Source organism: Canis lupus, chromosome 16 (genome assembly GCF_011100685.1).
Source record: "Canis lupus familiaris isolate Mischka breed German Shepherd chromosome 16, alternate assembly UU_Cfam_GSD_1.0, whole genome shotgun sequence".
NCBI lineage: Eukaryota > Metazoa > Chordata > Mammalia > Carnivora > Canidae > Canis > Canis lupus.
Window position 1 is genome coordinate 57,376,864 of NC_049237.1, and position 23,353 is coordinate 57,400,216.

A 23,353-nucleotide genomic window follows, 5' to 3' on the forward strand; every position below is an offset into this window, starting at 1 on the left:
TGTCAGGCTCCCTGCTCAGTAGGAAGTCTACTTCTCCCTCTCCTTCTGCCTGCCACTCCCCCTGCTCCTGATCTCTCTCTCTCTCTCTCTCTCTCTCTCTCTCTCTCTCTCTCCCCCTCTCAAATAAATAAATAAAATCTAAAAAAAAAACACACACAATATTTTAATACAGGATAAGAGGCAAATGTTAAACCAATAATTATAGAGAAAGTTAACTAAATTTGTTACAGACAGGAAATGAATACAGAAAACTGTGAGGGAGTAAACCAGAGAGATGTGAACTAATATAGTAAACACTCAAGGCAATCTCTTCTCTACTCCTGTATTCCAGCATCATTCCATGAAGGGGCGGGAAGGGGGGATGTTCAGCAAACCCTCATCCAGGCATTAACCTGCAACCTCTATATCTATCTTACCATGAGACTCCTAGCATATAATGCAGTGTTTTGCACTGTAATGTTCTGATAATGGACTAGGTCATGACTACCGCATTAACCACTCTACATGCTATATTCCCCCTTTTATTTGTTCTTTGAGATGTTTTTGTTTCATGTTGGGTTTGCCATTGAAAAAATATAGTGTATTCTAAACTAAGTCAACCATACTAATTATGTTTAAATCCACTGTATCATATGAAAATACAAAAGAGAATATATTAAAATCTCAGAGAAGGAAAATGAATCAAAGTCAAATTTGAATAAATATCTGTAGCTTCTGCTCTCGCATGTATTTCTAAGTGTATATTTATATTTTTAATTTTAAACCTTTAAATTTTAACTTTAAATTTTAAGGCATATATATATATATATATATATATATATATATATATATGAGAGAGAGAGAGAGAGTCATGAACATATGTCACACAATGTATAGTTCATAAATCAGTTGTTTTGGCATCCAGCAGATTCCTCTGTTATCTCATGATGATCTCTCTGTTAACATCCAGAAACATTTCTTATCAGGGGTACCACCTGTGCTCTATCTTATTCCCAGCCTACTTTCCCAGTACCTATCAGGTATTTATTTGTAAGCAGCTTTAACATCTTACATGGCTCTCTGCTCCCTGACACAGGCTGGTGAGAGCTCCTGGTGCCCTAATAACATTTTTGTTGCCATTTCAAACCCCTTCCCAGAAAACAGGGAGTCCAAGAGCTCTGATGTAGCCTTGAACACAGAGGTAGAGCAAGAGAGGCTGTCTTTTTGATTTGAGGGTCCACGGAGACTGCTCTCCATGGAAGACAGTGGACTGCAAAATATGGAAAGCAGTATGAGTGAAGATGCAAAGCACAGAATCCAGACTCCGTGGCTCCCCTGCACCCAAGGGAGAAGGGAGCCAGTACCGAGGCCATGTTTCCTTCCAACAGTGGAAGCCACATCTAAACTGTAGATCCAGCCGGCAGATGAGAAAGAAAGTGTAGCATCCCTGAGATGCTGGCTAATTCAGTTCTACCTGCTTCCTTAATGATTCTGTTGCTGAGAATAAGGAACCTAGTTTGGGTGGTTCTCACACTCATGTCATCGTCAACTTCTGTGAAAATTACTCTTAAAAAAATGCTTGGAATAACAAGTATCGCATCACTAGAAACATTGCTTTGTGTTGTCTTTGTTCCATTTTCAAATATTGTTATATATGGCCCACATTATCTAGAAAATACTGGAAACCAATTCGAAGTAAAAAATAATACAAAGACAAAAGCCAACATAGAGGAAGCTCTCAAAAAGACAGCAAGAAAACATAGAAATGAAGATCCTTAAAAAACACAGTGAACAGAGCAGCTTCAGGTCCACACAGAATGAGCCTGGGTCCACTCAGACCTCAGGCGGCATATCCCTTCTCACGCATGTTTCTGTGTCTTTCTCCAACTGTAGGCAATTTAGCAGGAAACATGGTCTCCAGAAGCTTCATGTTCACTGAGGCTCCCAGTTCCAGGGAAAGAAGCTGATGGGTTGGATTATGTGACTGATTCTTAGGCAAATCACTCAAGCTAGAGGAACAAAATTTCTGAGTGGCAGTACTCAGTGGAAGCAGTGAGAATCACTTCCCTGAGAGGACTATTACTCTGAGAAGAGAAATCTTGAGGATTCATTATAATTTGTGACCCTACTTACCATCTTTTACCTTGAGTTCAGTCTGTCCCATTTTTCCCCCCACAGGAATCAAAGAAGTTAATTTTGTAGAAGCCTTGAGTATTCACACAGTAGACATCATATTTTAAGCCTGGCTATTTCAGAGTTTGGGAATGTTTTTCCCCAACACCAACACCTCAGGGTAAATGTGTTTGATATATCTCTCTAGGCACAAGGCCCTAAGATGAGTCAGCAAGTCAACAACATAAAGCTTCAACTAGTTGATTAGCTCTTAGTGCAATCCTCATAAAAGATGGAGGAAAATGAGTTCATTAAGGAAAAGACAAAAGAGAAAGTTCCAGTGGGGCACGTTCTACTGAACAGGGATGAGTAGTGTGGGAGTTCTTAGGGAGGATGCTCAGTACATCACTGGAGCAGCTATGAATTCCATTCTACCAATTAATTGGTTAAGTGTATATGTTTCCTTTAGTGAATCATGGTTTAGCAAGTCACTGCTGAATCTGACCCATGAAGGCACCCTACAAAGGCATTTCTTGTATGGATATGGCGCAAACATGGGACATATATTAGTCAGAAAGGACCAGCTAACAACCCTGAAATCTACAAAGCTTAAAGAGATGTGCTCATTCTCATGCCTACTCTGCCTAACTCTTAGGAAACTAGGAAATCTGGGACAACAAAGAAATTCATTGAGTAACAAAGTTGTCCCTGGCCCAGAATAGTAGAATATTTTTTTTAATTTGCTTTGGTCTTATAATTTCTTTATAAAGATCCTATGTTAAATACGTGTCAAAAAATACGTGTCAAAAATACGTGTCAAAATAAGAAAATATGTGTCAGAATTCTTATCTTTTTGTGGGAGTCTTGAGGGCATACGGATCCTCCAGAAAGTGTGAATGCTTATTGATTTATCAACTCTGAGTTTCTAAAAACGTACAGAGAACATGCTTATTGTGAAGTATTTACATCCTTAGCTCTGAAAATGTCACCTTCTGAAAGTACCCCCCACCCCAACATGTCTTCTATGAGAGCAACCTTAACTACAATCACTTCTTGGCTAAGTTCATAGATTTTACACTTTATAACTGAACATATGTACGAGATCTGATGTAGGGGCAACGTGTTGTACCAACTTAGGGGGTGATAAATAATTTAAGTTCCTTCTAATAGGAGTCCACCAGCATTTGAGCAATCCCACAACAGGCATGTGTGACAGCTCATTGCATGATTAACTCCCAAAGGACCTAACCCTGTTTAACTAAAATGGAATAATGCTACAAGAGGATCTATAACTTCAAAATAAAGCTACACAGCAGCTGGCTATGGCTTTATATTTGAAGTTTGGCTGATTATGTAGTAATATAAACATGGTTTCGTGTTATAGCTTTGTAGATAGGAAAATAAGATTAGAGTAAGAATTAAACATTTTATGTTAACACAAAACAATTTAATTCTAAGCAATCCATTTTATACTTTGGAATGCATCCTCTGCTTTTCATCATTAAAAATGAGACTATTTATCATTTATATAGAAATTAGGATTCTACTAATTTTTCTCTCAATTATTGAGCCTAATGTTTATGTAACATAGATTCAAAGAACCAAAATGTACCTTGAAGAGATTTATTTTTTAAATTCGTGAAGTTGAATCTTTTACATTTTTAAAAGTAATACAGTAGATACTGAAATACTGAATGATCCGCACAAAGGATTCAACAATGAAAAGTCTCTCAAGAGTCTTTACAAAACCACAACTTATAAACATTATTTTTTCTTCATCCTAATCATGTTATTAGTATTTCAGGAAGAATGGTGAATAATTAATGTAATTGGGCACATCCTTATCTTACCACTTTCATCGGGTGTGCTTCTAATGTTTCTTATTCAACATATTAGTTTTAGGGTGAAACACACACACACACACACACACACACACACATACACTTTCATGTTGTAATAACCAAGTATTCATTCATCTTAAGTCCTAACAGATGATGAATTTTATCAAATGTATTTTAGCTCCTGAGAGGATATTTTTATCTTTTTATGTTATTGTGAATTATTTTAACATATTACAGATATTATTATATTGATCCTATTCTATTGCATTTTTTAATATTTCATTTCAAAATGTGCACTATGAATCATAAATGCTACTGGTCTAAAAATGTAGCCTCAGATGTCATGTCAATATTGTGACACTACAGACAAAAGCTTCATTTTCTTCCTTCTCTAACCTGTGCTCTGAAAGAAATAAAAGAGAAGTGGAATTATCTCTTTAAAAGGGCTAAAATCATGTATGAAATGGTCTGGAACTTATTCTTGGATATTTTTGTGTGTGGGAGGAGAATGTAGATTTTTTTAAATGGTCTCAATTTGTTCTACAGTAAAATACCTAAGACATTAATAGCTCCTTAGGAACATAAAATATTAATTTACATTTATTGAAAAATCATCATTTTCATCGGGGTTTTCAAATCCTTAAGCATAAATAGAAAAAAAAATTGCAAGCTTTTATTTTCTTATATTTGTGGTTTTTAGCTTTTCTTATATTTATGTTTAAAATTTTTCTCTAATTTTATGAGTATATACATTCGCCCTTTTTTTTTACTGAGTTAACAACAGTTTCCCATAGCGCATCCCCACCAACAGTACATGGGGGTTCCTTTTTCTCTATATACTCACCAACAGTTGTTAATTCTTGTCTTATTAATGACAGTCACTGGAACAGGCGTGAGGTGATCAGTGACCACCTGTTCAGTCTCTATCACTCCAGAGACACTCTATAACTTAAAATTATTACAGACTGGTGGATTCAAATACTCATCTGCTATTTGTCACAAAATAGCATCAAAACTCTCTTAGTTACCTAATAGAACGTGGAGAAAATCCAAGATTTTGAGGTATCTTGTTTATGTTCATAAAGGTTGCAAGTTTATATTAACTTGAGAGCTTCTCAACTTGGAAACCCAGCAGAATCAGAAATCAAGCTGTGCAGAATGTGTGAAATATATCTTTTATGTTTTCATTGTGAGATATGGTTCTCTGAATATATTATAGAAAGCAGTTGTGGTGATAACTCAGCGTGTTTTTTTTTTAATTTTTTTTAATTTTTATTTATTTATGATAGTCACAGAGAGAGAGAGAGGCAGAGACATAGGCAGAGGGAAAAGCAGGCTCCATGCACCGGGAGCCTGATGTGGGATTCGATCCCGGGTCTCCAGGATCGCGCCCTGGGCCAAAGGCAGGCGCCAAACCGCTGCGCCACCCAGGGATCCCCTCAGCGTGGTTTTGATCTGCATTCCCCCAATGATAAATAATGCTGACCATCTTTTTATGTGTCTGATTGCCCTCTTCAGAAAAATGTCTATTCAGATCCAGTGCCTATTTTTGAATTGGATTTTTTGTGGGGTTTTTTTTTTGTGTGTGTAGAATTGTATAAGTTCTTTGCATATTTTGGATATTAACCCATTATCAGTTATATAATTTGCCAATACAATCTCCCATTCAGTAGGTTGCCTTTTCATTTTGTTGATGATTTTATTCACTATGCAAAATCTTTTAACTTTTGATAAATAACCATGAAATATCACCTTATACTGTCAGAGTGGCTAAAATAGAAAAGATGGAGAAATAACAAATATTGATGAGGACGTAGAGAAAAAGGAACCCTCGTGCACTGCTAGTGGGAGTGTAAATTGGTGCAGCCATTGGGGCAAATAGTATAGTTTCCTCAAAAATGTTAAAATAGACATACCATATGATTCAGTAATTCCACTTCTGTTTAACCAAAGAAAACAAAAATACTGATTCAAGGATGTATGCACACCTATGTTTATGGCAGCATTATTTAGAATAGCCAAGATGTGAAAGCAGCCAAGTGTCCATGGATAGATGAATGGATGAGGAAGATATGTCACGTATACATACAATGGAATGTTATTTAGCCATAAAAAAAAATAAAATCTTGTCATTTGTGAAAACATGGATGGACCCAGAGGTTATGATATTAAGTGAGATAAGTCAGGCAGAAAAAGACAAATACTATATGATTTCACTTATATGTGGAACCTAAGGGGGGAAAAATGAACAAACTCCAGCAGAAACAGACCCATAAATACAGAGAACAAACTACTGGTTGCCAGAGGAGAGAGAGATGGAGGATGGACAAAATGAGCAGAGAGGAGTGGGAGATACAGACTTTGAGGTACGAAATGAGTAGGTCACAGTGATGAGGGATACAGCATGTGGAATATAGTTAATGTTGGAGTGTGTTGTACAGGGATGAGTGGTAGCTACGTGTGTGGTGAAGCAGAGCAAAATGTGTAGACTTATAGAAACACTGTGTGGTACACCTGAGGCTACTGTAATGCTATCTGCCCACAGTACCTCCATTTAACCTTTATATATATATATGATGTAATGGTGTCTTCTCCTTTGGGATTCTAAATATATAAGTCTAGCATAATATGATGTAAGTGATTTGATATTAAACTATTTTTTAACTCAAAATATAAATATCACCCTAACAACACTATTTGTAAACAATGCAACAACACGGGAACAAAAACACCACTGGGGGAAAATGTGAGCCCTTATACTCAATTAGCTATTTTTAGTGAAGAACCTGATCAGAAGTGACAGTCTTCCAGGCTATAAATAAGCACCAGGTTTTGTCTAATTAACACCACTTCTTAGTTTTGTAGCACCTTAAAGTTTTTTTCCTAGAGTTTATCTAAGTTCAAGCAAAAATAAAAAAATAATCTGTTATACGTGAAGGCCAGGACCTAGAGGAGAGTGGATAGTGCCAGGAAGATGACCAGGAGTCTGGCCAAATCTTGTGGGATTTGAAAATTTGCAGTAATCCAATACTCAAGCCTCAGGCTGCAGACTCAGAAAAAACCCGTTGCTCTGGTTGCCAATAGCGGGTCTCTTTGTTGGTATTTCAATTCCTCGTTACAGCTTTGTTCAGATGTAACAGATGTGCCATAAATTCACATATTTAACATGTCCAATCATATCAATTTTGAGATATGTATATGCCCTTGATACCAGTGCCACAATCAAGACAACGAACACATCCATCACCTCTTTTCCTCAAGATTTTTGAGAACTCATCCCTACCACTCCTCATCCCCAACCACTGACTCATTCTCTGTCACTTCAAATTAGTTGACATCCCTGGAATTTTTATAAATGAAACCGTCCAGTTACACTTTTTTCTGTATGCCTCTTTCACTAAAAATAATTATTTTGAGATGCATTTATATGTGTTCAGTCTATTTATTGCTGAGTTTGATTCCATTCTGTGATATACAGTCAGTGCATCCAGGCACTTGTTGAAAGACATTCAGGTTGTTTCTAGTATTTGAGAACTACCAATAAAGCTGTTGTGTGCATGAATGTAGAACTCATTGTACGTCCATGTCATTGCATGGACCTGTAACCTCATTTCCCTTGGCTACTTGCAAAAGCATGAAGTAGCTGAATGATACACCATGTGTGTATAATATTTTATAATATTTAATGTAATATTTATTTAATATTATAAAACTATTTTTCAAAGTACTTATAAAATGTTATATTCCCATGAGCATTGTATTAAAGATCCAATTCATGTGCGTGGTTCCAAACATTTGTTCTTGCCAGATTGCTTAAATTTTAGCCATGCCAATTGATGAATATTCTTTCTTTACTCAATTGTGCTTTCATCGTTGTCAAAAACCAGTTGTCCATATACGTTTGGATCAACCTCTGGATTCTCTGTGCAGTCTCCATACTGCATAATTACTGAGGATAGAGCTATTGCTTCACATTTTATGCCTTTCCAAATATATTTTTGTTTTCTTCAAATTTCTATGAGAATTTTAGAATAGTATTTCTTTTTTTTTAATTTTCAATTTTTCCATTTATGTTTTTTAAGATTTTATTTATTTATTCATGAGAGACACAGAGAGAGAAAGGCAGAGACACAGGCAGAGGGAGAAGCAGGCTCCATGCAGGAGCCCAAGGTGGGACTCGATCCAGGGACTCCAGGATCACGCCCTGGGCCGAAGGCGGCACTAAACCACTGAGCCACCTGGGCTGCCCTAATTTTTTCCATTTCTACAAAAAATTTGAATTAAGATTCAATTGAATGTATAGGTAAATGTAAGAAAAACTGACATATTGACAATACTGAGTTTCCAACCTACGGAAATGCGATATGTCTCCATTTATTTAGGTCTTCATCAATTTATTCTCCACAATGTTTTTTTGATTTTTAGTGTATAGGTCCTACATGTCTTTAGTCAGAATTTATGTCAGACAGTATCTAAGGTGATCCTCATAATGTCCACCTCCTGGTGTTCTTACTTTTATGTCAACTTCTTCCACTGAGTGTGATTGGGACCCATAACTGACTTCTAAACAAAAAACATAATTATTATTGATTTTTCCATTGTTTTCCTATTTTCTATTTCTTAACTTTCACTCTCATCTTTCTTGTTTCATTTTTTTTTATTTATTCAGTTTAATTTCCTTTTTAATTCCTATTTTCTTAAAGTGTTCACTGGGGTTGTTGATTTAAAAGGTTTATTTATTTTTTTCTTACACAAGTGATTCCTGCCCCAAAGCCCCATTGAGCAGCATTTCACAAATTTCCATGTGTTGAATTTTTATTATCATTTAGTTAAAATATCTTTTAATCCCCCCTTTGATTCCCCTTTTGACTCATGAATTACTTAGAAATGTATTATTTAGTTTTTGAAAAAAAATGACATTTTTCAATAGATTCTATTGATTTCTCATTTAATATCATTGTAGTCAGAGAACTTTCCTCAGATGATTTGAATACTTTTAAATATGTTGAGCCTTGGTGTATAGCCCAGAATGTGATTTCTCTTTAAATATGTCCTATGTGAACTTGAGAAGTATGCTTTATCTGCTATGGAATGACCTGTAAGTATCAATTAGGTCAATGGTGTTTTTCAAATCTTCTAAACCTTTGCTTATTTTCTGTCCTAGCAGTTGTTGTGAGAAAGATATTGAAATCTTAGTTACAATTGTGGATTAGTCTATTTCTCTTATTCTATTAGTTTTTTTACATCATGTGTCTGGAACCTCTGTGTCTTTGGTCTGTCTGGGCTGCCATAACAAAATACCATAGGCTGGGTAACTTACAAACAATAAAGATTTATTTCTCACAGTTCTGGAGGGGGAAATCCAAGGTCCAGGTGCCAGCATGGTCATGTTCTGTGAGAGCCTCCACCTGGTTCACAGCCAGCACCTCTCGCTATGCCCTCATTTGGTGGAAGGAGTAGAGATCTGTCTTTTATAAGGTACTAATCTCATTAAGAGATGAGTTGACTCTTAATAACTCTTATAACTCTCTTATAAGAATTTCACTTTCATGACTTAAGCACCTCCCAAAGGCCATCACATTAACATGAATTTGGGAGGCACAAATATTCAGACCATAGCACTCTATTATTTAGGATTTTTTTTTCTTCTGTATAACTTAATATTTTCTATATCATGAAATGGTCTTCTTTATCCCTAGTAGTATTGTGGGTTTTTTTCCTTCTGAAAACTATGTTGCCTCATTAATATAGTTACTTACTCCGGCTTTTATTAAAATTTGTATTCTTGTGGTATACTTTTTTACATCTTTTTACTGTTAACCTATTTGTTTTTTAATAATTAAGGTTTGTTATAGGCAGTATATGGCTGGATCTTGCTTCACCCTTCCCTTTCTGCAATCTGATAGTCTCTATCTTTTAATTATGGTATTTAGACCACTTACATTTAACGCAATTATTGATATGGTTCAATTTAACCTGTCATTATACTATTTGTTTTGTATCTGTCCCTTTGTATTTCCTTTTTTCCTCCTTTTTCTGTCTTCTTTGAGATCATTTGCTCATCTAAAAAACACATTTTATCTCCTTTGTTGGATTATTAGGCACACATGCTTGTATTTTACTGGATCTTTTGGGATATATTGAGTTCATCTTTATGAAATCACAGGCTACCTTCAGGTGATGTTATGCCCCAACAGTTATAGAATAAGAACTTCATAACAGTATAATTTCACTTTCCCTGATAGTTGTGGTTCTGGGGTCATATAATTTATGTTTATAATTCTTATAAACCCCAGATATTATGACCACACTCTTTCTTTAAACAGTTAATTGTCTTTTTAAAATATATAAATAATACCAAGTACCTTATATATTTAATTAGGAAGTCATCTTTTCCGGCTGCTTATTTCTTTGAGTAGATCTATGTGGTATCATTTTCTTGTGCTTGTAGGATATTCTTTAGCAATGCTTATTAGTGGAGCTGTACTGGTGATATTTTTCCAGCTTTTCTATGTCTAAAAGTCTTTATTTTGCATTCATGTGAAAGTTATTTTTAGTGGAATAGAACTCTAAACTGGTAGATGATGTGAGTTTTACCTTAAGTGGTGCCAGATGCTTTTGTATTCCTATAACTATGTTTGGGCTTTGTTTTGGAATCATGTTATGTAACTTGCAAATTTTTTAATACTTTTAGGGGTTGCTTTTAAGATTTGTTGGGCAGTGATTAGTGTAAAACTAATTATATCTTATTACTGAGGCAAAACCCTCTGAGGACTCTTCTCAATGTATAATCTTGAAGTTTTCTAATTTGGCTGGTGAAAATACTCAGTATTTGTGACCTTTTCTGAGTATGAGCAGTATTACCTATAGTCCTTTTTGGGCATTTTTTCCCCCTGCCTCCAGCAGTCTCCTCACTCAAACACACTGATCAGTACTCAGCTGGATACTTTAGGGGACTCCTCTGTTTATGTCTGAAGTTCCCTCTCTGTACAGCTCCCTCCTCAATGGTATTTTGTCCAGAGACCTTGAGCTGCCTTGGACTACCTCAGCTCAGGGAGCCAGCATGGCCCCCTTGGTATCCTTTCCCTAAGATGTGGACTGGAAACTCTCTCAAAGCAGTAAACTAGAGCAAGCTTAGGGCTTGCCTACTTTGTTTCTTCTTGTGCCAGGGATTGTGGTCCTTTGTTGCCTGAGTTACACCTTAAGAAAATTATAATTTCATGTACTTTGTTTGTATTTTGGTTATTTTAAGTGGGATGTTATAAAAATATGTCCCAGTACAGATCAACACTAACCAAACTTGTAGTTAGTAAGATAAAGTTAATCCATATATAGTTTCCAATAACACATATGATTTTCTCCCGATACTTGAGAGTGTTGTAAGGCAAAATTAGAAGGTCAAGACTAGATCCGAGCAATCAAGGTAGTGGCCTGATGCCAAGACTGCCTGGTGCACCTACCTCCCATGAAAAGCCTCCTCAACCCATCAGCAGGTGTAGAGTCCAAACGTGTAAACCTCTGCTTGCCTCTGGGCAGTGTTTGGGTGGAGACTGACAACTTTCCTTTATCTATACCTCTATGGCTAACAAAGATGCCTGGTGTATACTTGTTTTAAAGTTGCTTTCAAATTGGATATTTGCATGATAATCGTTTTCAGGAAGAATTGCCTTCAGGTCCTATTGGGTCAGAGGTCCTTAAATAATTCACATATTCTTTGATTTTTCTATATTAATCTCATTTTAACACAGAAACAACTTCATTTACTTAATTTTCAAATTCTTATTAGATTCTCAGTGAGGCCCAAGTGCTACCCGTAGTTCCTAAATTTGCTCATTTATCCATGACATCCCACTAAAATTATTTTACTGTAGAGCAGCTTAAGTACACAGATATATTTCTCTCCTGATGTTCCATGTGCAGCTATCCACCATCGTGTACTCAGCACCAACCTGGTACTTAAATGTCATGAGATAAAGGCATATGGGCTTTTCCTTCTCTTACATACTAATCTGAGGGCACACATTTCAGTATCTCACTTATCTCCAAAATCAACATCCTTTATTCTGTTAGGTTAACAACATTCTTTATCATTGTAGTGTGGTCACTTTTCCTTAGAATCATTACTGTATACTAACCAGGTGTGACTATGTTACCTGTGTTTTAGCTTTTTCACATTTTTAAATAGAAATATTCTTTCTTTGGGCGCCTGGGTGGCTCAGTTGGTTAAGCATCCAACTCTTGGTTTTGGTTCAGGTCCTGATCTCAGGGTCTGAGGATTGAGTCCTCTGTCAGTCTCCATGCTCAGCATGGAGGCTGCTTGCGATTCTCTTTCCCTGTCCCTCCTATTCCTGCTCTCCCTTCATCTCTCTATCTCTCAAACAAATAAATAAATCTTAAAAAAAAAAAAGAAAAGAAAGTTCTTTCTTTCCCTGAAACTCTAAAATGCCTTTAACTGCTACTTTGTATAAAATGTACCCTATGATGTTTCTTGATCCTGCTGCCTCTAAAAATAATTCAAATCTTCCTATTAATTCAATTTCATTGTATGTTTGTTTATAAGACTTCCTTGAATAGTCCACGATTTAGTTTCTTTATTTAGGATCTTGTTTGTGCTACCTCTGTCCACTTTGAGTGGATTATGTCCTCAGAAGTTCTTCTTTTTTTTTTTTTTTTTTTTGCCAGACTCAGGAAGATATGATTTGAAGCTCCCCAATCCATTGCTTTTATCTCCTGTTTTCTAATATGAAATAGAAGAGCACACTGAGACTTGTTCCACCATATCTGAACTATACTGCTGAATAGTCTTAAGTTTTCCTTGTTTCCTCATGGAGTGCTGACAAAATGACCCATTTCAGGGAGTAAAAGATTCCCTTGGGTGAATCTGAAGGATTTGGCAGCAGAACATATGTGACCAGCCTCTGTAACATGCAAACTTTATCCTCCAAGCCTTTGTCTACATTTCCTATTAGTCCCCAACATTTTGGCATTGTCCTCCTTTATAAAAGTATGTCAAATCTTTTCCTTTGTGCATCGGGAGTACACACTACTCAAACCCTGCGGCAGAGCCCTCGGGTGGCTACACCATCCATCCCTCCATTCTTCCTCAGTAGCTGAACACTGGCTTCATTCCTGGTGGTCATGTGTCCTACTGAAGACCCCAGTTTTAACCTCTTTTGCTTCTAGGGATGGCCAACAAGGTGTAATTTAAGTGGATGAATGGAGCATCTGGCAAAGTTCATTGAAACAGCAGAGTAACTGAAGGAATCCATTCTGTCTTCCAGCTTTCCTCCAGAGTCCCATCTAGAAAATATATCTAATGGCCACTGACAAATAGAAATTAGACAGTGAAAATGGCAGAGCAACATTGGCAGACTGTGTCTCTAAGGACTTTAAAGAGCATCTCAGTCCTGGACTGTCCATGTTATACCAGTAGAAATGCAAATACTGTGTTTAGGCTCCTGGGCTAGTATCTGATAACAAAAACCAAGCAGAGTCCCTGGCCTAAAGTGTTCCCATGACTGGAGCTTTTTATTATGCTTGCTGTTACTTCGACTTCTCACGTGAACCTTGTGAGGAATAATCCATATTTTTGTCAGAACTGCTCTGAGTAGCTCTGACAAACTGTTCCCTACCAAGGAGAGTGGTTATTGAGTTTCTAATGTCTCCGAGATGGGAGAAACATAATTCAAACTTAGGTCTGACTCAGAAACCCAAACTTCAAGTTCTACTCAAATATTTCACATATTCACTATATTTTATTTTATTCTGTCATAGTCCATTTCATGTGATTTAATCAGGTGGCTTAGAACACCACAGAAAGCAGAAACAGCTTTACCCTGGCCTCACTTATGTTTAACATGCTTTCCTTTACGAGTGAGTCCAGAGATGTCCAAATATACAGGCAGGTCTCTCCAGAAGGGTGGTCTTACCACACATGGTCCCCTGCCCAGCCAGGAATAACTTGTCTTCCTTCTCCCCCTTGGTCCAGGACTATGGTATGACCTTAAGAGTAGGTCAGTGTATTTCACCCGCCATTCATCCCGAATGACTTTTAAAATAATAATCATAATTTGGTGGATTTTCTTCTTTATTCTAAAGATAAATCATTCCTAATACATAAATGGTTTATAAATATATTATTCTATATATTTATTTATCAATGTATAAAATATTTATAAACATATAAAAATATATATTTATTTATAAATATTTATATTATTTATTTATTATATACCTGGTGGTGCCACTATACCTGGCACCTCCAGGTATAGTGTTATATGTTATAACGGAAACTCCCTCCCTGTCTATCTAGTAATAATACACATCCATACATACAAGTACACATATTTTACCACTTTATTTTTAGCAAATTCCTACCAGCACCAGCTAAACCAGCACCTATGATTTTGTCTTATTCTTACAGTACTGTCTACATCTCCCACATTAAGCCTTTGTTGGTCTGCCTCTCCTATGAGATTTTAAGTTCTAAGAAAGCACTGGTTTTGTCATACCCATTTCTATCTGTTCAGCATGTAGGACAGTGACAGACTCACAATAAGTGATTATTGCAGATATGCTCATGAAATTAATCATTGAAAACATCTGGAAGACTATATTTACCAAGAATCTTTTGGTGTAAACGCAGCGGCCGCCCCTTCACCAGTAGCAAAACGAAGGTGGGGAAAATGAAAGACTCTTGCCCAAATTCAAACAACAGATAAGCAGAACTGGAGATTTGGAGTCAGAATCTCTGTCTGAAAAATCTATGCTCTTTGGATGGTATTGGGAGCAGAACTGTCCCCAGAGCCTCACTGTTGGTGTTCAAAGAGCTCTTTCCTTTCTCAGCTATTTATCATGCTATTCACACTCCTTTAGTTGTGACATCTGGCATTACACAATTTTTCTTTATCTTTTGCTTGGGTTTTCATCATTAGTACCTATTTTCACCCTCTTTCTCTCTTAATAGTGAGAGGGTTGTCAAAGGGTGCCTCCCTGCAGCTCCAGCCAGGCTCCCCCACATGCACTGCTGGGAGCATCCGCTTCCTTTCCTGACAAATGAACTCAATATGTGAGGTTTGGGCTTAAACTTTACTCTCACTTGGCATTCTCTCCTTCCTTTGACTATCTACAAGAGCTTTTCTCAAGTTTTTAGAAAATTTTCAGTCATTATTCTTCCTCTGATCTATGTCTAGTCTTCATTATTTGACTCTATAAATGATACCAGATACTTTGCTCTTCGAAAGTGGTGGATTCATTCTGTATCTTCAGAGTGATTTTCCATGGCCACATTAACAGACCAAACTCCTTCTCCACACAATCAGAGGATTTATAATGACAATAATGTCCCCATTTCCATTCTGTGGCCTGGACATTAATGGTCTTCAGCTGTCTTGGATTTTTTGGGTGGTTACTTTGCCATTTTGATGCATGGGTGCTTCCCTTGGCATCTTGCAGGGAGGTCTGGCTCACCTTTGGGTTATCTCTCTCAGATTACGAATATTTTCTTAAACTTTGATTGATTCCCCAGATTTTGTTTTTAATTAAGGTTCCCATCCTAAGAGAGTGTTCTTAGCTGTAGTCTGCTTTTCTGATCATAGAGTGGCATGGCTTGTCCTTCTAGGTTTTGTAAGTCTGTACGGTTCATCTACTTTTATTTATTTATTTATTTATTTATTTATTTATTTATTTATTTACTTACTTACTTATTTATTTATTTAGGTTCATCTGCTTTTAAATTAAATAACATCCCCTAAAAATATGACTTTATGAGTCATTACCAAGAACAAGTTCATGTCATCATCTCACTAATTTAAATAAAAAATTCTCCACCTCTGAAGGAAAGAAAATGTCCTCTAAGTCACACTTGTACTCTCAGAAAGTACTCTGGATTCGGATTGAAGGGTGTTCTTTCTTAGGTGGTGAATATATATATCACCTAAACCTGATTCTTGACCTAAAACTCTTCCATAAGCAGGTGTCCATTTTCTCTTCAAGGAATATGAGTCCCTGAAATCATGACCTGAGCCACAGCAGACGCTTCATCGACTGAGCCACCGAGGTGCCCCTTGCTTGTTTATCTTCACACTGGACCTCACAGCCCCCTCCTCCTTTCTTGGGCCAAAGCTCTCTCCTCCCTGTTATGCCCACCCCAGCTCTTATATGGCTCCCACCACTTGAAATTCACTCTTCTCCTCCCCTCCCCTGCACTCACACTATTACTGAGCTCCACTGAGCATCTCCTGCTCCTCAACTATCCCTGCTCCCACCCATGAGGTGGTTACAGCAGTCTCTGCTTCAACAGGGTCCTCTGCTTGTGCTCCCAGCTCTCAAAGCTGTGTGCTCGCTTTTTCCGTGAAGCCTTTCTCCAGCTCGTCTGAAGATTAAATATCAGTCTGTCTTTTATTCTTGCTCTCTTGTCTCCACTCCTCTTTTATTTTTTTTTTTCCTGTATCTCTCTTTAGCTTGCCCTGTTTTTCTCTAGTTCAGGGCCCCAACTTTCCAGCAACAGCCAAAGCTTGGGGGGCAAATGCTTGACTTTATCCAGTTAAAGTGCTCCAGGATTGCCACTGATGTCCTCACATGTGCAACTATCTCTTTTTCCCCTTTGCCTCTTGACATTTGACTCCAAAGCACCTGCTCTTCTGACTATCACGCCCACAATTCTTGCCCCGGGATGTTCTATTCATTTTCAGACCCTCCCACTCATCCTTTAAGCTTGGTGGATCTGAGTCTCCTATGCCATTTTAAAGAAGTAGAAACTGGGAAGCCCTGTTTTCTAGTTTGTTACATGATCTGCAGGATTGCAATCCAAAAACTAAGCAAAGATCCCAACCATGGGGAACATATGAAAGTGATTTGTTTGAATACAGATCTCAAGATGGTACAGATTTCTCTCTTCTTTAAATCAGTATAATGGAATTGGTGAACGAGCAGACTTGGTAATAAATTCTACAGCCCTTGACAAACTTCTGTTTAAACCCTACAGCTATGGTATCAATCCGGTCAAGCAGTAATATTTTCAAATTAGCATTTCATTTAAAAGAGATAGCACATGCTAGAATTTTCTCTCACATCTGCTTTCCCAGCCCGATCAGTTCTGCAGCCTAGGATGATGATAAGGCCTAATCATATGAGAAAAACTCAGGGAAGCTGTTCATTCTTACTGAGCTGTAACTTCAGGTGCAAGACATAAAGGACAAAAAAAAAAAAAAACATTATTTTACGTCACATGCCACTTTTTTTTCCCTAATAGTCGTGTTATTTTCAATCCTTTATAGGTACTCAAACAGGTGTTTGAAGATAAAATAGGCATATATTTAATTAGACCAAATTTCTGAAATCTCCTTGTAATTACTTTATTCTCATATATATATGAGACATATATATATATGTAATGTTTCTTGTGCTCTTTTCATGTAGTGAAGACTCCTCTTCCAGTTAAAATTGCTAGTTCTAAGTTCACTTGTCACTATTGTGTAACTGCTACGTTGAATCAGCTGTTTCAAGGAGAGAGGTGATTCAGAATAGCTCCGCTTTTTTCTTTTCAAGATTTATTTATTTATTTTAGAGAGCGCACACATGAGGGTGGGAAGGGCAGAAGGAGAGAGAGGCAGATAAGCAGGCTCCTGGCTGAGCACAGAGCCCCATGAAGGGCTTGGTTTTTAGGATCCCGACATCAAGACCTGAGTGGATATTCTCAAGGGACTGAACCACCCAGGCGCCCCTAGAACAGCTCCACTGTTTAAGGAACTACCTGCTAGGAAGCAAACACTACTATCATGTCTTTTAAGATACTTGTAAAATTTTAAACACTGAAAGGTCTGTTTATTATGATTATCACTCCAGAATAATCCCTTTGGGCAAGCAGTTGATCAGCTCTCCTATCATTAGTAATGTTGGGATTTCTCCATTATCCACCTTCCTCATAGCAAGTATGTGTTAGCTTCCACATTTTATGAAAATCACATATAAGGTACAAGACAGGGCAGGGGGATATTTCTACATAATTTATTTAAAAGTTTTAATACATTTACAGGACAGGTGGACATCATTCCATAATTTGTTTAATAAGTTAGAAGTCACTTTTATCACAGCACTTGAGACGTGTCAGTGGTCTTGAATAAAGTGGTGATTAATTGCTTATGGGGTCTGATGCCAGCCCAGAGAAGTGAGCGCTCATTGACACGTTCATCTATGCCATCGTGTTTTCTGATAATCTTGAATACATCAATTGATTTTCAGAAGCAAAGCAAGGCTCTACAAAGGAATGTGTGCTAGGCTTTGCATGTTTGGGACTGCATTTGGAATGCTAGCTCTGGAGCCAACGCTTTTGTCTGTTTTACATCTGCCCCGTCCTGTGAGCCACCTTCAGCTCTCCCTGTCCGCTCTGACCACAGGCTCTACAAGCAGCTCATTTTCGCAAAAGGGCGCTTTAGATGCTACTCATTAGAAAGATGTGAGAATCCATCCTGCTCTGCCAGCTTGGAGGCTTAGTTTTAATCACCATTAATGAAGGTAATGATTTAGTGGGTGGAAGCAGGAGTATTAGAAAGAATGATTAGACTCTACAGGAGTTTCATAACCAATCTCCATAGAAGCTTATTCTATGTCTCAGCTGATCCATTTGATTCCATGTTTGGAAATTATCCCTGAGAATAAAGGGAGCTTGAAAAATCCTCAAACCCAAGACATATTCAGGCTTTTTTTTTTTTTAATAAGAGCTCTACAAATTTAGCATTATTTTCCCCGAACTCCAAAGTTATGTTAGTCTACCATTAAGGTAAAAAATAACTACTACTTAAATGCTAGTAAGAGAATAATATTAATATTTAATGAAGTAGAGGTTTCTAGATAATGGCAAACTATAAGTTTTCTAGTAACCCCTTAAGACTTTTAGAAAAACCATGAGAGAAGCAAAACCTACAAGTTGGAATACACTCACTACAGATATGAGAAGGATGTATTACAGTAGACTGAATAAATGACCCCTGCTTCTGTAACAGTGTAAGAGAAAAACCCACTCCTCTCCCTCCGCGGCCTCGTGCAAACCTCAGCCTGGCTTACTGATTTTACAAGTGGCTAAGGGACATCTAAAAACACCATCATCATCAGGGTTGAGGAATGATAATGATCTCGGTTTTAATGCCTGATAACTAAGCAAACAAAAACATTCTGTAATAACCATAAACCATAAAGGGCCAATGTTGGCATAATGGCTCCCTGCTATTAGTATAACCTTCAGAATTAGCTTTTCATGGAGGAAAGAAGAGGCGTCTCTCTGAAGCCTGTGAGGTCAGGACACTCAGGACACTCCACTCAGGTCAGAGTGGAGTCACTCTGAGCTAACGGTTCTCTTCTGTCCGAGAGGAACTGGTGACCAAGTGTTTGCTAGAAAGCTAATGGTCCTGGTACGGCTATGGTTTGCATGAAAAAAAAAAATCCTAGATTTCTATAGGCTTTGAAACTGGCTAAATGTGTATAGGGAATTCTTCATTTAAAAAAAGACATTGTTTCTTTGGGGGTGGGAATAAAGAGCTTTGCACATGCCTCGAAGCTTTGATACGTGCAGGTTCGAATACAGAGCTGCAAGGAGTATTTGTTTGACTAGAGAAACAATTCTAGGCTTGTTCTTTCAAATGCCAGAAGTAAGTCTACAAAGTTTTGGTTAATGTCAGACATATCAGTATTATGAATGAGATACTTGTTGGAATAAGGAAGTAAAATGTAAACTCTTTTAAACAATTTTTCAAATATTTGGAGCAAGTGAGAGCACCACTGTTTTGAATGGTGTGTGATTAAACACAGAAAAGGCCAGGTATAGGGCACTATTTAAGGAAACTTCTTAAAAATGCTTTTCAGGTTTAGATATCTTTTGTCTGAAAGTAGGGACAAGCTTCTCATTCTCTAGCTTCAGGAATAAGAGTTCAGTGCCTTGGTGCGAAGGAGACAAAGAATGGAGACAGAGGTTCAGGTGTTTTGGGGAAGAGAGATGCTCAAACATGGAGCAAGTGATTATTTTCAAGAGAGTCCTAAAAGCGGACTATTTTCTGGGTATCCTGAAGCCTACAGTAAGGATACAAAGTGTGAATACTCTTTCTGTTGGTATTTATCTTCTTCTAGATGTTGGATCTCATTGGGGAAAAATTGTTAACTAAAGACTATTGCTTTTCTAGATGTGGTCAATGGATAAAGGACCTATTGAGGTTTGTAAGAAAGCCTCAGTACTAGAGAGATACTATATTGGGTTACAGCTGCTAAGGTCAGAATAATAAGGCTTACTATTTTATTTTAGAAAACAGCTAGTTGAATTTCTGAATTGGCTTTTTTTGTGTTAGCCTAAAAGAAAAGTGTGACCATCCATACAGGTTTCTTTGGTCACAAAAAACTGAGCTCCAATGAAAAAATCAGAGATAATTACATTTCTACACACAAGAACTAATCATTTTGTGGTTTGAGTGTTAATTGGGAGAAAATGTTATTATTATATTGTGTCTCCTTTCCTAAGTTTGGAAGCTGTGAAAATGTACACTCTTATTTCATTCTTTTGGTGGTTATATTGTCGCCTTGAATACAAAATTGAGAATGCAGACATGGCTATTTAATGTATGCAAAATAAAAATATATACTTCACACGTGCACACACATAGGTATATATATGCTTATTTTTATATAAAAATCTCTGGAGAAATAGTATTATTGGAGAATTTCTCTTAATTCTATTCCAATAGGAGGAAGGAGACACAAATGTGAATGGAAAATGTGCATCAAATATAACCCATAGTGTAAGACATACCAACCTAGAGATTATGTCTTTTTTGTGTGTGTGTGTGACTTGATCCCTGAAGTTTGAGTATTCTTGTAAGTTTTTCATGGTACAATATAATTTATCTGTGTTGCATAGTCACGTGTGGTGACATGTTTACTTCTTGATAGTATTTTTTTTTGCAGTATGTGATTTGGGTAGGTTTACACTGAAATAATAAATACGAACCCAAGTATCTCTGAGAAGCTACTCAAAATTCAAAGTTTTGTAAAGGGACTTGCAATTTCTAAAATGGTTTCTGAGGGCAGCCCAGGTGGCTCAGCGGTTTAACGCCAACTTCAGCCCAGGGCGTGATCCTGGAGACCCGGGATCAAGTCCCACATCGGGCTCCCTGTGTGGAGCCTGCTTCTCCCTGCCTGTGTCTCTGCCTCTCTCTCTGTGTCTCTCATGAATAAATAAATAAAATCTTTAAAAAATAATAAAAAAATAAAATGGTTTCTGATACCGGACCTTGGTCATATCCAAAGGCCAGTTGTTGGAGTGAAGCTTCACTGTGGCATGCTTCTATGATCTATATGTATGCACCTCGAAATCCAAGGGTGTGTGTGTGTGTATGTACATGTTCTAAAAGTGGGACTTTATCCTGTCAAAGATGGCTCAGAGGCCTCAAGGAATGGGGCAGTGGCTTATTTGTGTTCCCATGAAAAGATGTGACCCATGGGTGTGAACTGCCACTTAGTTGAAGAATATTAATACCGACAGGGTGGATGTTTCTAAGAGAGAGAAGAGCAGAAAAGCAATTGCACACTACTCAGTTAGAATCCACAAGAGGCAGACGGAGCCTCAGACAGTGGGCTCGAGCCAAAGAGCGTTGTACAGTCTCTGCCAGCGCTCTTCTCCATCTGCAGGCCTTCACCTCTGATGTGCTCGCCTGGGCCTTTGTTCTCATGTTCTTTTCCCAGGCTGGGCCCATTTCCATCTTACAGCTCTCCCCAGGAAGCGGTTCTCTGAATGCTCAATCTAACTTGATCCACTCCAACCTTCTTCCCAAACACAGGTCCAGTTACCCCATCATTTTGACAGTGGGACCCCTTTTTTGTCATTGCCATTCATCTCTTTTCTGTTTATCTCCCTGCTAGCTGATCCAGTCCAGCTTCTTGACTTTCAGTGACTCCTGAATCTACCCCTGTAGCCCGAACATCTCTGGTGAACTCCAGAATCAGGTATCCAAACTGCCTACTGGACATCTCTGCTTGGATGTCTGGAAAACACCTCAAATTTGACAGGCTTAAATGAAAGACTCTAACCACTCTGTTTCCCACCCAACCACTCCTTACTCGGCCTTCCAATATCAGTTGATGGAAAAGCTACCCATCACTTTGCTCAGAACAAAAAGTTCCAAGTCATCCCTGGCTTCCTTCCCTCTCTTTCCTCTTATATCTTATACACTAGATAATCCTTTGTGGAAACGAGGATGGTTTATCTTAGCACCCATCTAGAGTCTAAATATGGTGTATATTTTTAAATATTTTTCTTTTTTATTTTATGTATTCGTTTATTTGAGAGACAGAGAGAGGGAGGAGGGGCAGAGGGGGAGAGAGAGAATCCCAAGCAGGTTCTGCACTGAGCATGGAACTGGACACCGGGCTCGATCTCATGGCCATAAAATCATGACCTGAGCCAAAACCAAAAGTCAGACACTTAACTGACTGAGCCACTCAGGCACCCTCTTTTTTGTTTTATCATTTTCTAATGGAAATTTGATAAGTCCTGTCATACACACTCAGTTCTCCAAAACTGTTAAATGTCGATAACTTGTGTAGGCTAGGCTGTTACTGGTTAGCACAGGAATTAGACTTTCTTTTTAGCATTTAAAATTTTCCAAATGTCAGGTTTATGTTAAATCAGATTTTAAACACTCAGGGAATTACATATTTCAAAGCTCTAAATACTTTGACAATATATATAATTTTAAAATGATACAGCTTTTAGAAGTTGTGGGGGCAACAGCAGTTACTATATAGGTGAAACTACACAGGATGTATAAAGTGAACACGTAGCGTGCATGGGTAAAAAGATGCTATAATCTCACATCGCTATTTCTTTAGAGCCAAATTGGGAGTTAGATAATTCCATCATGTATCTTTTTCAAAGTTTTGGATTACTAATGCATCCCACGATTACATTTTACATCTCTAAAACAGTAATAAGACATTGGTTATTTTTGGAAGATATTTGTCTAAAAAAGATAGAACTAACAAAACCATACAATTTGTCTGAACACTACATCCTCTTATTTAAGGTAAAAAGTAAAATCTTTTGCAATGGCAACGTAAGATTGAATTTCTTTTATAAATCTACAAACATTAAACTATATATCAAAATATATATTATATATTTATAATAAATAATTATAAATTTATAATAGTATATTATAATTATAAAGGGAAATATAAAAAATAAAATAAATAAATAGATAAAGGGACAATACTCAGTTTCAATTCTGTGAGGTTTTTTTTGTCGGGTAGTTGAAGTAATGTTAATGGAAGATACTCAGAAAACAACCCAAATAGGGCTAAGACCTTAGCCTCTACCATAGTGTGAGTTTCTTTCCCTTGAAAACAGATCAACAATGCAAAATGCTTGTTCTTGAGCACAG